This window comes from Thermobia domestica, chromosome 6 (assembly GCF_964235325.1).
Source record: "Thermobia domestica chromosome 6, izTheDome1.hap1.1, whole genome shotgun sequence".
In the NCBI taxonomy this organism is placed as follows: domain Eukaryota; kingdom Metazoa; phylum Arthropoda; class Insecta; order Zygentoma; family Lepismatidae; genus Thermobia; species Thermobia domestica.
In genome coordinates this window covers 240,018,521-240,036,461 of record NC_137459.1, presented here as the reverse complement: position 1 = coordinate 240,036,461, position 17,941 = coordinate 240,018,521, and the positions used below count along the sequence as shown (strand labels likewise).

Sequence of the window (17,941 nt, the reverse complement as noted above, 5' to 3'; positions counted from 1 at the left end):
TAACTTTTAAAAACGTGGGCTAAGACACGTACACACTGCCGTAAATTTCATGGTTGGAAACCCAGACAAGGAAAGCCAATATTTTCTTTTTTTCGGTGAATATTTTTCCTTTATTGCAGTCATAGGTATTAAATAGATATTGAAATTAATTTGGTAAGTAAGATAATGTAGAGGTGAGAATATTTAAAATTAATGAAGTTTTCGAAGAAATGAAAAATCCAATTGTTCGAATTTATGTGAGGCTAGCAACAAAATGTAACCAATTTCGTAAATATATTGGTACCACGAGTTATATTATAGTTACCACAGTCGTTATGTAAAAATGTTTTTGATGCTTTGTGCCTTCATCTGTGAACACTGTGAGAATCTCTTACGTATCAGCCTTTTCATCAACAGTGAATTTCGTGCCTTTGCTCTTCATATTTCCTGAATTTGCCCTCCTGAGGGTTCGCCTCCACACCCTCGCCTTTGCTCGGCCTACTTCCTCACACCTCTTAAGCTTACAATTCCCGAATTTCAAGTTTCTTTTCCTATTTTAACTATCTAAAAGATAAGATTTTGTATTCCAGGGAAACGCCTATTTAAATAACATAGTGATTTCTTCATCTCCCTTTAGACTCCTTAAAAATTAAAAATATTCAATTTTAGCAATTTTCCTGTAGGTTAGTCATGGGAGGCTACAATCGTGCCAAATTCCATCATTCTAATCCTGCCGGAAATGCCTAAACATTTTGGGGAGTAGAAGACGTCCAATATAAATAACATGGAAAAGGTTTTTCTATTCCCCATAAAACCACTCTAAATTTGGAAATTTTCATTTTTACTGACTTACTTAGATAATAGTAACGAAAACGTTGAAGCATGCCGAATTTCGCGTTTGGATTACAATTTCAAGTACCTAAAATATGAGATTATAAGTCCAAAAAAGGTCTATTTAAATAGCATGGGGAATTTCTTCTTCTCCCCTTTCGACTCCCTAAAAATTAAAAAAAAAAAAAAATATTCACTTTTGGCAATTTTGGTTAGTTCCGATAAACTACAATCATGTCAAATTTAATCATTGTAGCCCTACAGGAAGTAATTTTGAGGTGTAAAAGGTGTCCCATATAAATACGTACCATGGGAAAGATTTTTTCAGTTCCCCATAAAACCACTCTAAAGTTGGAATTGTTTATTTTTACTGATTTACTTAGGTAATACTAATGAAAACTTACAAGCATACCGAACTTCAATTTTTTATTCCAATTCCAAGTTTCTAAAACATGAGATTATATGTATTTAAAAAAAAAAAAAAAACAGATTTAAATAGCATGGGAAAATTTTTCATCCCCTTCATCATTTCAACTTTCCACGTCAACCGGAAGCACCCCTTTAATTTATGTCAGTTCATGTGGTTTTATATACAGTTAGGATATGTTGGTGGCAAATATTATTAAGTTTACAAGCTATTTGAAAGGTGTATATCATTGGAAGGAAAACCCGAGGCAGTATGAAACTGCGCAACATGCGCGTCATGTAATGAACTCCGTAATTTCGCAATGTAAAAAGGTAGAGAACAACTAAGAATATTGAAACACCAGCTATGTCTAGTGATGTAGCAGCGAGGATTCAGCATCAAGGGTTTTGGGCCCTGTTGATACTCTTCGTATTTAGGTAATGAAAAATGAGATGTTAGTGATCGTGATTTTGTAGTTCGGATAAATGAATTAGAATCTCGTTTGGACATAACTCTCTGACAAATATTTAATAGAATAAATCCTTCCCGCTGTTCTAGTGGCTAGCATGTGCGCCTTTCTTGTACAAGGTCTTGGGTTCGATTCCCAGTGGGAGAGCCCTTGGGAACTAATATTGCATGTGACACATTATGACTCCTTTAAAAATGTACAATTTTAAATTTAAATCCAGCAAAATGCCATAATTGAGAATCCCAATATACGATATTGACATGGTGAACTACAAAAAGAAGTGAAATATGAACAAAAACACCAGAGGTGCAAAAAGTGCAGCCAAGTTCGTCAGCCTCAAAAAGTGTTGAGATGAGGATGGATGAGCCAAGTTCCTTGGCCACTGCATCTGAAAGGCACACGAACTTGGCGCGAGGTGTAAAGGAAAATGATGTTAAGGAACCTTAGGGATAGTGGTGGGTTTGGGACCACCACCAACCTTAGGAATATCAACTTTGCTAACGCACATATACAGTATACTGCAGTAAGATTGGTGGTTCGAAACCCAGACAAGGAAAACTTATATTCCTCCACGAAGTGTCAAAGTAAATTATGTTAACGAGCCTTAGGAATGGTGTTTGTGAGCGTGGTGGATTTGGGGGTCACCACTAGCCTTAGGGCTGAAATGTCCCGGCCGAGAAACTAGGAACAGACATCTTAATGTATTCGAATATGTTAAACACCTCGCACCAAGTTCCAGTGTTCTTTTCAGATGCAGTAGCCAAGGAACTTGGCTCATCCATCCTTATCTCAACACTTTTTGAGGCTCACGAACTTGGCTGCACTTTTTGCACCTCTGGTGTTTTTGTTCATATTTAGTATTTCAAATATCGAATCCCCAATTAATTACTTTAATATTTAGTTCAAATTCCATAAATTTTAAGGAAATTTAACAATTTGATTCGTATTAATTATTGCAAAACAGAATACTTATTTAGGCTTAAATTAATAAATGTAATCACCAATACAATATTGTTTATCAATTCCTGAAATTTTCATTTTGTTTCCAGGGTTTTAGTGATTTGCACAAAAGTTGGTTAAACCACTCCGAGTTTAATAATTCCAAAAGTAAACTTGATTTGATTCACTTCAAATTTAACGTGTTTAGACTGGAAAAGAAAACTAGCATTTAAGAAATGTACCAAATTTAGGTCAACTGAAAATACTCAATTACTCTTATTATAATCGGCCACATTACTACGACACTGTTCCCATTTAAATTCACCGATTCTTCCAATTGCGAAACTAAAGTTATTAAGTTAGTTAATGGTACTTATTTAATTTTCTTTCAAATGCACTCACACTAGTTAATATCATGTCTTCAAAGCACTCCCTTATTTAACGTTACTAAACACCTTCATTTTACTGTCACTTCTTGCATTATGCATTACATATAATGGTGAGTACAGTAACACTATTTTATACCTTCTTTCCATTATATCTTTCAAACTATAAATGCTGCCTATAACACATTACATGTAAGTTTAAAGATGTTTTTATTATCTATACAATGCAATTACTTTCATCGTTCTATCCTTTCATTTCAAAAAATGTTTGGTCCATTTCTTTTCTTCACTGTTCTGACATTCCATTCGGTCGAGGTACTTCTAATTCTAATTACTAATTTAATCTTTGGAACGTTAACCATTACAAAACCTATCTACAAGCAACCAGCAATGATGGTCCATAGGTATACTGTCCTAAGGTTCACTTCAATGCACGCTTATATTATGCACTTCAATGCATGCCCTCAAACGATGCGGCAGACTGTCCATAACCTACAGCATAAAACCCTTCTTCACTCACCGTATTCTTCTGATATCTCTCTCACCGATTACCACACGGACGGTGGAGCGTGCGCATCGCAGACTCTAGGCCTCTTTTGTCATGGAATCCAATCGCTGGTGAAGCATGACCAAAATGTGTAGCTTTAGTGAAGATCTACTGACTACCGTGCTATTGCAGTTTTCAATTTTTTCACTTTCAGTTGCATCAGGACTATTTTAATAATGTATTTTTTAAACATTGTTTTTCTGACAATTGACTGATTGATTAGTTTGAATTGGCCCATTTAACTCCCTTTTTGCGAACATGTGGTATCCACACCTTAGCACTGAACAAAATACATTTGCTCCCACCTCGAATCGAGCCCAGGACCATGCATTTGGCTATAAAGAGGCACATGGGATTTTTCATTTTGATTTGGTTAGAAGTATTGTGAATAAATGTAAACTTTAAAAATGTGTTTAAAGAAAGAAATATGCATCGACACATAAGTTGATAATCCATAACCCAAGAAATTTAATGAAATGTTAATGTGTTCTCAGAAATAAGGGTTGCTTACTCCTTTTCGTTGTAAGCTGTTATATCAGTATTTTACTCTCGTGTCTGTTTAAGAATAGTATTGTAGGATGGGCCGAAAAAAATATTTTTTTGCAATTTCGTTTGGTCAGGTTGCGGAAAAGTTGCCTCATGTTAGTGGTAGTCAACACACAAAATTTGGATTTTTTGGGTCAACCCCTTCCTTTGCCTCATGGGACTTGAATATTTTTATAGCTGCGGCTATGCAACCCGCGTGACACTACAAAGAAACTTGTGCTGCACAGCTATTTTTGTTTTGAATTTCGAGTGACCGAGTTACGGGAAAGTTGCCTCGTGTTAGTGGTAGTCTACACAGAAAATTTGGATTTTATTGGTCATCCCCTTCCTTTGCCTCATGGGACTTGAATATTTTTATAGCTCCGGCTATGCAACCCGCACGACACTACGAAAAAAAAATGTGCTGCACAGCTATAGTGCGCCACAGATGACAAGATCGACGGAAAATATGCGAACTAAAAGCAGTGTTGCAAATTTATGAACTCTAGTATTTACTGTTGTTATAAGAACTATATTGTGCTATTAATGCAGAAAGAAAAATGTTTAATTTTCTTGTGTTCGTGTTATTCCATTCCCCATCATTATCGAGTCGTACTCGAGAAATATATCCTTTTCTTTGTCGGCTGAACAATGAGGGGGTCTATATAGCTATAATGAATATAAATACAATTGGTTATGATATGATTTTTTTATTTGAACTTAGCGTCCGTTTCAGCAGCAAGAGTATGTGGGACGCGGGCCTACAGCTTAACTTGGGATCCGAACCACATGAGCTCCTACCGGGATTCGAACCGGGGTCTTCCGCGCCAAAGGCGCGTACGCTATCCACATAGACACAAGGGTGTTTTACAGTGAGTTATGAATAAAACTGATTCCTTAACTTTTTAAACTCTCTTAATCTATAGGTAACTTTTTATTTTTCTTTAGTATGCTTCAAGAAGATTTGTTTTCTAGCCAGAGAAGGAACTGAGCGAACGTTATAGCAAGGGAAGGTAAGCGAATACTATGAGGCAGCTTAACTTAGGATTGAAAACATAAGCTCCCACAGGGAGTCAACCCATTACCTATTAAAGCAATATGAGAAGAAAATCATTTAGTCATGATGGAGTATATTGCTTCTCTGGAATAGTTATTTAAGTAAGTGCATGATATAACACAACAATTGAATGATTTTACGAACAATAGGATTTTGTTATGTCAAAATAAAGATGCTGTGTTTATAGTAATTTAATATTTAAGTTGATTTGAACTTTGTTTTTCTGTGTAGCTACGTATCTTCCACTCTGTGTTTTATTGTTTTTTGTAAGATAAAATGAAACAATATCCTACATGATAAAGGATTTTCCACAGTCTGCATTTACAACGAAAATACGATTTTTCATTAAAGTACTAAGAAATACAAATATATATATATCTGAGCATACGAATCCTTATTTCAAAATAGAACTGTAATAATTATACGAGAGTTTGTTCGTTCCTTTTAATTCCTTTTAGAAAACCTGTTTGGAAACATGCTACTCGCAGGAATGCGAGGGAAATCCGAGATTTTAGAAAGGGAAATGCTTAACGAAGAAATGTAGGGTAGTAGCTGCCTCGTGCCTAAGCGGTTATCGGCGGGAGCACATGTGGTTCGGATTCGTCATTAACCTGTAGGTTCACGTCCCATATTGTCTCACTGCTGAAAAAGAATCAAATCATCAAATAAAAAAATCAATCAAAAATATAGGCTAGTGGTTAGCGATCTTCTTTCTTAATGTGATGATCCCAGGTTCAAATCCGAAGACTATGTATTTATCCTGTCTGAGGTTTCTCCAGATGCTTTCCTCAAGTTCCATCAAGCAAATAAATGATATCTTTCAGTGCAGCCACTGGCCATCTTCCTTCAACTTCATCTTATATTGTTATAGGTTGTTTCTGTTTTCATTATAAATTGGCGTCTCAGGCTGTGTCGGGAATTTGGTTAGCGTTCAGTATATGATCAATGTGCACTATTTTAAAACATATGAAGCATTCCAGGTAGTAATGGTGAACTCAACAAAGAGTTACTTTGGGAAAAACGCATTTTAAACTTTCTTCACAATGAAGAACTCTACAAAACATTCTTAATTCAATTAGTTATTATTATTATTAGTATTGAAATTTCTGTTATGATTATTATACTTCGGGTAAATAAAAAAGCTGGCCAGATGTTGAGTTTGTCCTTAATATTTGAAACGCATCATACTGTATGTAGTAAACTTGTATGAAATTAAAATAGTTGTTGAAAGTAATCTAAAGAGTCTTTTTCCGATTCTTAAAGATTATTTGTAAGTACTATGTTTTCTTAAAATACATGCAATGCTCCAAATAAGTTCTGAAATTCAGACCAAATTTGTTTTATAATATTGTTGTACCTTTCCCCATCACTCCGTTAATGTAGAGAAATGTTCTCAACTTTGCAACACTATTTTTCAGACTACAAGAAAGTGTCAACCAATAGGGGGTGCAAACACACTACCCACCCCCAACACGACTATCAACAGAGCTGAGTTGCCACATTTAACATTGATACCCAACACGGCTGCCGACTAAAAAACAAACCATGTGGTGTGTTTCAGTTTCTCTTCAAAGTTCGCGGCGTTCAGATGACACGTTTGCCTCCTCAAAAGTCACGGTTCATTTCGTATATATATATATATACATTACTATGCTTATGTGAATATGTGTCCGTAAGATACAAATGAACACATAATTAAAATACGAATTATTATTATTATTATTTATTTATTATTATTATTGAGACCACTCGGGTATTGCCGCAGGCTTACCACTGAGCCACCGCGGCCCGATATGAGGGTGCGAAGGAAGATGTAAATGATAAATGTAATTAGGGTCTAGTTGCAGAAAAATATTTAAAATATTATGAACTTCTTTTGATAGACATATTTTTATTTGTAAACTTGTTTTTTTTTTAAAAAGAGCATATTGAGGAATTACGAGAATCGTTTTAAAAACAACTGGAATTAAAAAGGGAATGTAACTCGTTAAAATCTGTAGATTTAAATACAAGAAAAATACAAATAGAACTTACAACTGTAAGCGATGAACAGCAATAATAATAATAATAAACTTATAAACAGGAAATTAAAATTGTAAGGGTCGCAGGCAAGAAGGTGTGATAAAAGGGGGTCGTGATGAGGAGGCCTAGTCTATTGCATCATTAAGTCTTTCATAGTCTTTTATCTTCCGTGGTCTTTGTTTCAACAAAGTGCAAGAGAAGTTAAATCAATTATAATAATGGAACAGCAGAATGCATACCTAAACGTGCCGGTATATATAAAGAGTAAAGAACTCATACAAATGCCCACTCGGAAGCTAGATACTAACAGACATACGCTAGTCTGAAAATAGTTTTACAAAATAAAGAAATTTTGTATCCACTACCAACAAAATATTAAATGATCTGAGTAAAAGGACTCATTTGTAATACTTTCTGACGTTTAGGCAAAACGAAGAGGGAAGGGGCGGGGAAGAGGGGTAGGGTGAAAATGTGGCAACAGCGACTTGCCAAACAGAAAGCGGAAAGTGTTCTGACCGCCTAGTTGATCCTAGCGCCACCACTGAAATTGGAGTTCACACATTACGTCATCTGTGTCTTACTATATAACCTTTGATTCTTTTTCACACTGAAGCATTCTGAGGCTGAAAATAAAACGCAAGATAAAAGTGAGATGTGATATTGTTCCTATGTGGTTAAAAATAGTAATCAATTAGACGAAGAAATTGCATTGATGTTCTCAAAACACATTATGAATATAGGTCATGAAAAATTGTTGATAAACCTTCCTTGTAGTTCTTAGCTCGTCTTGGCACATACACTCCGAAACTCCTTAGAACCCACCACGAGGAGGTGGCTGCAAATTGAGTTCCACTTGCGCACCCACTTGCTTCTGTTTTTTGGCTCATTTACATTTGATAGTCCTGCTGGGATTCCAACTTTTGCATCTTTTTCTTCGATACTTTAATTTTGCCATGATAAAGCCATCTCTTCGATCCCCTCCACACACTTCTGTAACTACTTTTATCATCCTCTCCACCGCTTGCGAGTGGTACAGGGAACATCTAATTTCCTCAGAAGCTGTAGCCGCCGTCCTAATATTTTATTCTATCTGGCTCGAAGAAAGTTCTCTTGTCAATGGTGGCTTGGTGACGTCCGTTGAGAACCAATCGATCATCTGATATTTACTTGAGTCTAAGTTTACTTTCTGAACAACAAATTCACTGAGACTTGATCTCTTTCTGTGTCGATACTTTTTTATTCTTCTCCATCCTAAAACTTGGATGTTCTGGTTCCTGTCGGTGATGATTGGCAGCAACAAATTTTCCGGATGTTCAAAGTAAGCGTTGGAACTAATAACAATATACAGGATTCTTCTTAATGCCTCTGGAAGAAAGGATGGAGATCGAGGGAGTAGCCACAAGTGTCGCCATAATCAGCAATACTTCGCTGACATACTGAGTAAGCCAACGAATTGCTCCTTCGGGATTTTCGGTGCTAATATATAATCGAAGAATGCGAGAAGCTACCGTCAACCATTGGGGCATGACAATTGGTCCAGACTTTTCCTTGAGAAGGTTTGGCGGACACAATCCTTCTGAAACGGCTCGGCAAATTTCCAAAACGTATTGCTGATCGTTACTCAAATATTTTAACACCGTTTTGTCAGGTCAGGCCGGCGCCGAAAGACACAGGCTGCTGGACTGTGTATAAAATTACAATGTTACGGACTTCTTATATAGCAAATGCTTTACGTATTATTATTATAGTCGTGTACAATGTCGTAGGTAAATATATATTTTCTATTATTGCACAGCCGATTTCAAAATTACTTAATATCAGATTACTTGATTAAAATTTTCTTTGTAATATCAACGGGTCTAAAAGAAATTGCTGCAATGTAAAGTTGACAACATATTTTTCACGCTATATATGAAGAACATGAATTGAAACATAAAAATACAATTTTCCGTCTAATTGATTTTATTTTTTAACCACATAGGAACAATATCGCATCTCACTTTTATCTTGCGTTTTATTTTCAGCCTCAGAATGCTTCAGTGTGAAAAAAGAACCAAAGGATATAGCTGTGCAGCACAATTATTTTCGTAGTGCCATGCGGGTTGCATAGCCGGAGCTATAAAAATATTCAAGTCCCATGAGACAAAGGAAGGGGATGACCAAAAAAAATCCAAATTTTCTGTGTAGACTACACCTAACACGAGGCAACTTTTCCACAACCCGGCCAATCGAAAATCAAAACAAAAATAGCTGTGCAGCACAATTTTCTTTGTAGTGTCGTGCGGGTAGCATAACCGCAGCTATAAAAACAGTCCCATTAGGCAAAGGAAGGGGTTGACCGAAAAAATCCAAATTTTGTGTGTTTACTACCACTAACACGAGGTAACTTCTCCACAAGCCGGCCAATCGAAATAAGTATAAAAAAAAAAAAAAAAAAAAAAAAAAAAAAAGGCCACCCTAATAGTATAGTTTCGGTTCATACGTATGATATTCTTTCGAAGTACTTGTATTTCACGCCCCTAAACTTATAGAATTTATTTATTTATTTACTGAAAAAATCACTTTCCATTCTATAGCCAAACTTACGGTTATGATTGCACTCATTGCTTAGTATACCCTGCTTAGTGTATATATTTTTTAACATGCTGAAAAGTTAACAAGCTCATCTACAATAATTTCCATCGGCTAGTTTGATAAAACTTTTTTCTATCATTCATGATAGTAATATTACAAATGATGCTGTATGGTCTGTCATGTCTTTTTCCTCCACCTCCTGTATCTCTCCTTTTCTGTTTATCTGCGTTCGGAATGGATCTGTCTGCTGTGTAACGAAAGAGTGGGAGGATCAAGTATACAAAAGATATTACCGATAGTACTCTGCTTTTGAATAGATACGTGGATTAAGGGAAAAACTTACCAAAAATGACTTTCTTATTATGTCTTTTTAGTTCTTGTGAATACGAAAACTTTACAGGTATCTTCCTACACTGAAAGAAATTAGAGAAAAGACAAGAAGAAGAAAGAAAAGGAATTCGATCTGGTGTCAAAATGTTTTCTGAGTTTGTAGTCTTTCATTCTAGTCATTCATCCACGAGAGCTCGGCTGAAAGAGCTTCCTACTTTTCAGCATACATTGAGCTTTTCTTGCCGTAGCGCAGACTTCGAGCCTCAAGTAAAAGGTTTTTATATTTGCGCACGAAATCTTGATTACACAAGGTAATATATGTTTAATACACAATCTAGACACTAGGTTTAAACCAACAGATTCAACATTTTACTTCCTTCCATCCCTTACCCAGATCCTTTACTGGGAATTTGTGAATTTCCCTTCGCTACTATAAAATTCCTTCGAAAATAGAGCTGTCAGGATAGACTCAATCGAGAATAATTTTGTTCTTTGCTATTATTTTTGTTATGTTTTAATATTTCTTGAGAACATTTTCATAAAGAGTGTGCCTTCTATCCTCTCCAATTATTAATCACTCAACTTTAGCCAAAGACGGAAGAAAACATGTAATAAATGTGAAAAGTCGTGAACTACAATATACGTGCAAAATTTAATGCGTACAGGTGTATCTTTCCATTCAGTATATTGTTTTCCACTGAAAACATTTGTGCAGCTTATCGCTGGAATTCAAATACGCACTTTAAATTATACATAAAAGGGAAACTATTTTCTATCTTACGTTGAAAATATTAAAGCCAATTGATGTCATACGTGAGAAATTCTTAGAAAATACTACAGTGAAAATTTAGAGCGTTTAAAGAAAAAATGAAATGAAATCTTTGAGTTTTACGTCCCACGGTTATGCCGGTTAGGCTAAAGGAGACGGTGATGGTGAGTTATGAATGAAATGGTGGAATGAAGAAACTGGGAGAACCCCGAGAAAACCCACGTACACGGTGTTTGTCCACCACAAACTTCACTTGGCGGGGGCTGGGATCGAACCCGAGACCCCAAGCACCAGAGATTAACGCTCTACCACTGAGCCACCGCGGCCCTAGAGCGCTCAAAGAAATTTAACTATTCTTTCAATCCGCATCAACAATTTGGGATACTCCTGCAGTGCTCAAATTTTCCGTCTATTTGTCTCGAAAACGCACAGACTACTACAACAGTACACTCGATCATACCTTCCACGTAAGTAGCCCCAAAATCTTCCCCCAGATTTTCCATGTCTTTTAGAAAGAGATGGGTAAAGAACTTCACTTCCCAATAGCTTCCCAAACTCTGCAAAAAAATTATTTTTTATTTGTTAATTTTTTCTTTTAACATATGGATGAAATCAGATATGCTTTCCCTACATCCTAGGGAAGTGTAAAATGTCACCCTAAGCCCCACATCTCCCTAAAAATATAGTTACAACAAATATTTACACTTATATTTATATGAAAAAACATGACATATACAGTGACAAAATACATTGCTGCACGCGTTATTCCGAACACGATAAACCGTGGAGTCGGCAGTTCCTAACATTTCCGACTTGCCGCCGAAGCATTCTGTGTCCACTGTTATCAAGGCTTACCATTTACCTACTTTGAACCCATCTTGAAATCAGAGCATATCTGAAAATTCTGTTGAGAGCATGTGTGCACGAGATACCCTGTAGGGAATACCCTGCACACCCATTGGACATCGATGAAAAATGCATTTTTGGATTGAGTATGTAAAACTTCCTTGACAGTGGTATGGACGTCACTCCACGGTTTCTCGAATTAGAAATAGCGCGCGTTGAAATTTAGCTTTTCTACGATTTTGGTCAACCCTAGCTCTGAAACTATGCACTTTTTCCCATAGGTCCATATGAACTTATCTTACAAAAGGTTGATCTGTCTATGTGTGTCCGATTTTGGAGTCTCACGTACCTCAAGGGATGTCTACCCATCATGAGAGGTTTCAGAACCTCCATAAGGTAACATGTAAAATTTAATTCATAAATATCTTACAAAATACTGCACTTGGAAACTTGCAATTTTCTATATGAATGCAAAAGAGCAATACAAAGCAGATGGTTATCGCAATTTTAAACTTAATGACTTAGATTAATTGTAATAATTACTTCCGTAATGAGGGAATCACTACTGCAGGTAAAGGATCGAAAGACCACTTTCTACTTCATAAATTACTACGGGTGACATTTTGAAGAACACATATTGGGGAGGAAAGCATTGTGGCAATTTGAGGAGCGAAACTCGTGTCTACTACCTCCATTTTCATAATCATTTACAACTTAAGCAGCCTTCTTCCCACCCCTACTGATTTCCTACAACTTTACGACGGCAACTATCTGAATTTGCTTTTTCGGCGGAACCTGCTGTGACTCACGTTCTACAAAATACTTCATAGAACAAAGATAATTATCTTTGAAATCTCAGTATAACATATGTTTCCGATTGCTTCTCTACATATTTTGTTGCTTCAAGCGAACGGATTCTCCTTCGAACGGGTTTCACCTCTGCCACTGACAACTATACAACATAAGAAAGTCTAAATATTTCTTATTTGCCTATTTGTTTTGTTGTTTGGATGGATAGGTTTATTTCGTTTTACATTATTCATCACAGAAAACACACAGTTTGATGTTTCTGTGGTTAGATCGAATTAATTGTAAGTAGGGGTGACAAAAACTGTTTTCCTTGTTTGTTTTTTTTGAATAACTAGTTTGGTTTACCAAAATTCCTTTATATATTTACCATACCCGTGTATGCATGTGTCCGTGTGCGGAAAAAAAAAAACTAAAGAACCACTTCTTGGATCATCACCAAATTTGGTCAAAATATAAAATCAAGAGTTAGGAATTGAGTTTGTTATTAAAACCATCTACTCAAACCGGAAGTGGTTTAAATAAAACATTTCCGGTTTGATCACTGATCACCATAAATCGAAAACGGTAATATGTAGTGAGATCCGGTTTTCTGCTTCGTAAAAACATATTTAATCTTTATCATTAACTCTCTACTAAAACCGAAAATAGCTCAAATTAACTATAATTTCTGGTTTCAATAAATATTGATCTACGTAGAGCAAAATCGGTTAAAAAAAGAAAGATGAAAGCGGTTTCCTCCAATCGAGTAGCTCTCAAGCGTCTCAAGTCTACCTTTCATCTCCTCTTTTGATCTTCAATTGAAACCTGAAGTCGTAGAAATTAGCCACTTGCGGTTTCAATAGTGATTTTCATAGAACAGGAATGGTAAAAGCAAGAAGCGATTTTTTGCTTTCTCTTCAGCGTTCTAAAAATAACTACTATCTTCTGTCTTGAGCCTCTATTCAAACCAAAAGAGATGGAAATCAACCACTTCCGGTTTTAACGCTGATGGCTATAGAATAAAAACTGTAATAGGTAACAAAAGCGGTCTTCTGCAATCAATAGGCGTCCCAAGAATCTATTTCGTCTCCGGTCTAATCTCTCAACTAAAACCGGAAGTGGTAGAAATCTACTACAATTTCCAGTTTCAATATTAATGTGAAAATATCCTACCACAGAAACCAAACTCCTTTGCGTAGTGTACACGTGGCACTGCTACTTGTTTTCGAACCATTTTCTTTACTTTGTGGATAATCGTGGCCCCTATTTTTTCAATCATAAAACAAATCAAACTCGAGGTCATACGTAAACTAGTTTTATAAATGATTTGCCAGTAGAGCACAAATTATTTACTAGTCTGTCCATTCAGCACTGTTCAAGATTGACTAAGCCAAACCGAGTAGTGCGTCTGAGCAAGGGATTGTGAGTTAGGGAAACTAATATATAAAATTATTTGCATGAAGTTAAACCTACTTTAGATTTGTAATAAGGGATAAGAAATCGTAAACATCTGAGAGATTATTTGGTTCATACAATTACAGTTAAGAAATACATAAGAGCCTAAGATAGATTGGGTTAGAGCTAAGTTAGGATAAAGCTGGAAGTATAAAACATTCCATTATACTATTCTGTGACAACTAATTAGCTTACATAATCTTCAATAAAATTCGTAAGCGCTTACACACTTTTGTAATGAAAGTCTTGATTCTGAGCGAAAAGAGCTAGTTGACCTTTGACCACGAGTTGGACCGGTTTGCGGTAACTTCTTCAGATTGAGACCAAGGGCAGTCGAATTAGCACCCTCAAACTGTAGTTATTCATTAAAAAAAATGTAGGGGCCATGGCTACAACACTTTTACTTTATTTAGATTACATGTGGATACAAATTAGTTTTTTAGCCCGTTCTTATGAACAGTGTGGTTATGAAGGACGAGACCTACAGTTTAAAGTGTGTTAGAAACCACCACTCGGTTTGAATCCGAGAGAAATTGTCCTCTAGCTAGGCTCAAACCTGGTACCCCTGATTACAAAAGTGACAATTCTATAGATTCATCCACAAAGAACACCTGATTAAGATATTTTGTACTGATCTTGCATGTACTGTGCTTCTGAATATTTTAAGTTACTCTACAAGGACAAAAAAAAAAAAAAAAAAAAAAAAAAACTGCACAAGTGGAATCACTACAAAGTACAGAAGATATATTTTATTCCTCCAAGTTAGTTCACAGTCAGAAATTTAGCGACCTAATTTAATTTGCATATAAATACAAGAAGTGAATAAAGATATGAATCATTTGAGTTCACTCATGGTTCTGAACCATTTATATTATTTTATTGGTGTAAATCAATTGTTCGTTTAACACACACATACAAATTCTATGTATTTATTTGAACTTCAATGGGAAAAAAATCTTGATTTACACACAGCGGAATAGGTATGAAGTTCGTGACCCAAGGTTTCACTATGTATGTTTACAGGGTGTTCGGAAACGACATCAAACTTAGGGGAATTTGATCCTTACACGAAAACATGAAATGAAAATTACGGGTCACCGCACTAAAAGAATCTCCCTCAAATTTCTTGAACTAAATATTATGCTGCAGTAAAATACAACAAAACTTGAAGGCGTTTTCGGAAAACTCCAAAATATTACTCGAGTTATTTTTTCTTGTACCGTTACAACCAATTTTCTGTGGACAATATCTCTGAAATAACGCAATTGAGCACCAAGGTTGGTCTATATGCTTTTTCATGTTTTCGTTCGAGGGTTCACTTCCCGAAGTTATTTCCTGACACCACGTGTATATATTGTACTTGTTTATTTTCGAGTAACAAGAACTAGAAATGTTCGAGGCCCTAGTTCCACTTACATTTATTACCTTAATCTGAAAACTTTAGAAAATCGCTCACGTAGTCTAAATTATTGTGGCATTACTACGTCCGGTCTTTATTTTCTTGTTTGGTTTGGTGGGTTTAGAGTTTAGCGTCCCTTTCTGCACCGATGTTACAAGAAACGTGAGCCTTCAGTGGAATCCAAATCCTTAGTGATGTGTTAAAATTTCAAGGTTCTTCCACCGGGTATCGAACCCGAGATCTGTGATCCATAGGTACGGGAGCTAGCCACAAGACAGACGAACGAGAAGGGCTGTTGTATTTTTGGAATGTTACTTAGTATGTTTATTCACGGGAAAGTTAGTTCATGGGGTTCAATCTATCGTTTCTGTTGAATAGATCTTGAAGTAAAGTTGATTTTTTTATTACGTTCAGAAAATTATTTAAATAGTTAATGTTGCCAGAAAGTAGAAGTATCTACCCGCCACGAATTTCAAATCCGTTACTGGAGGGAATTATGTAGTTTCTATCCATGCAAACGTCTCATACAAACTTAATGCTGCAACCTGCAAAGGAAAGCTAAATTTCAACCATGATCTGTATCAAAATATTGATCCTGCTCTCCAAAGTATATACTCCCCCCCTCGTACTTTCTACTGTTGAGGCAGTGTTATTATAAAGAGCTGGAACTTACTAATATGAAATTAATGACTAGAAATAGTTATCTAACTGGAGTTATTAATAACGAAGAAATTGACGTTCTCTACCTGATCTTTGCTTTCGCAGTATACATCATACGGCAGGAAATCGCAAGAAGCAAATATTTCAAATTGTCATGTTCTTCCTTTGTGACGTTTACAGAAAATCTTCTATCCGCTCTGCATAAACGAAGGAAAAAAATAGAATAAGGGTGGCATCCCGCGGCGTCCTACCACACCCATTTGAAAAGGACGGGGGAGGGAAATCCCTGCTTATCAGCAGGACATCCGTTCGTGAAGGTCAAATTGGAACACACAACCTTCAATATATAGTCAATTACAATGTTACTATAAAAAGTTCATTACTCTTGATCTACGTCATTAAGCATGAAATTAAAACAATCATTTAATTTCTATTGCTTTTCTGTGTACATTTGGAAAATTTTAAGTTGTTACGTACCATACTTTGTTAGATATTCATGAAGTACAATTTACATGTTATCTTATGGGGACGGAGAAACCAGTGGTAAAACGTATAAGATCCCTTAAGAAAAAAACGGCATCACCATCGGTTGCCCTTGATTTGAGTACCCTGTGTCTCGGCAATAGCCCTGCACCGTAACTCCCATTGTAGTTGAAGTACAGGAATGGGAATCTTGAGTCACTTCTCCTGGTAGGCTTTCCAGAGATCACTGACAGTGGTGACATGACGAAATTGAAGTGTGTTTTTCAATAGGCCAAACCCGCAAAAATCCATAAGAGTGGCATCAGCTGACTTCACTGGTATGTCTTAGAAGGGAATAGCATAGATGCCGCCATCTGTTGCAGAAATCACTGTGTAGAACGGAATGAATGTGATGAGGCCTTATCCATATGCACACAGGCTTAATTTATTGCATTTTCATACAAGCGGAGCGGATTTGTATAAATTGGTGTGAAGATATGTTGCTGAAAAAATATGTATTTTTTAGTTTTTAGCCACCTGTCGAATTCTTAACTTGCCTTCATAGCAGTATCATGCGACAACCAGAAATCTCTTCGAGAAACTTGCTTTGCACTGACGGATGACGTCATGATGGATTTTTGCGTCTCGTTGGGTGTATGTTACGGCTCGAATTTTGTCACAACCTGATAGATAAATCCATGCTCCATCGAGTGTGGCAACAAACTTCCACTTTTCCCCGGATAGATGGCGTTCGTAGGAGTTCCTGCAATAAGTCTTGCTTTCCCTCCGGTGGGCCGCAATAAGGACAAGTCGGCGACTTTTAAACGCCGCAATAAGGACGACTTTTAACGCCATCCGGAACTTTAATATGCCACGTAAGTTGCGGTTCACAGTTGACTGTGGCACGTGCAATCGTCTTGCCGTCATAGAAGAGAATTTTTCTGCAGACCTATTCCGCGCAACTTCCGAGCTACACGTGGAGTCACCGCAGTACACCATCGCTTTCTAGTCCCCTTACTGGGTGAACGAAGTGCTGGAACGTCATGGTGTTTATGTCGATTAATTATGTTCTTCATAGTCGTTGGCCTCAATGAACATCTATTTTCCCTGCACTGTTCTTGAATCTGTCATGGAAAACTTGGCGTGGAAAAGTCTGCGATGTAGCCTTCCCAAAACCGGTTCACCTTGGAAGCTATAGTACAGAGACTACATTCACGCTACTCCTACTGTTTGAATCATTCGGATCGGTCGATTCTGTGAGCAGGGGTGAAAGTTTGAAATCGGACACACAGACCGTGGAATAAATTGCTCTGTTTAGATATTATATTTACCAACACGGCTAGAACCGAAGTAAGGTCCGAAGTTCTTCGTTTTCTTTTCTGATCCGGTATGGATAACTGCAGAAAAAAAATATGAATAATACGTAAGGAAATAATCTCTACAGTTTAAGGGTAATAAAAAAATACAGCCCATTACAGCGAATAAGATAGAAGAAT

General features: G+C 36.5%; 1 protein-coding gene across 2 annotated transcripts in view; it reads right to left on the bottom strand.

The window, feature by feature from the left end:
• Positions 1 to 17,941, bottom strand: part of LOC145688437 (ADP-ribosylation factor-like protein 16) — a 124,752-nt gene that overhangs the window by 96,706 nt on the left and 10,105 nt on the right. The window lies entirely within an intron of this gene.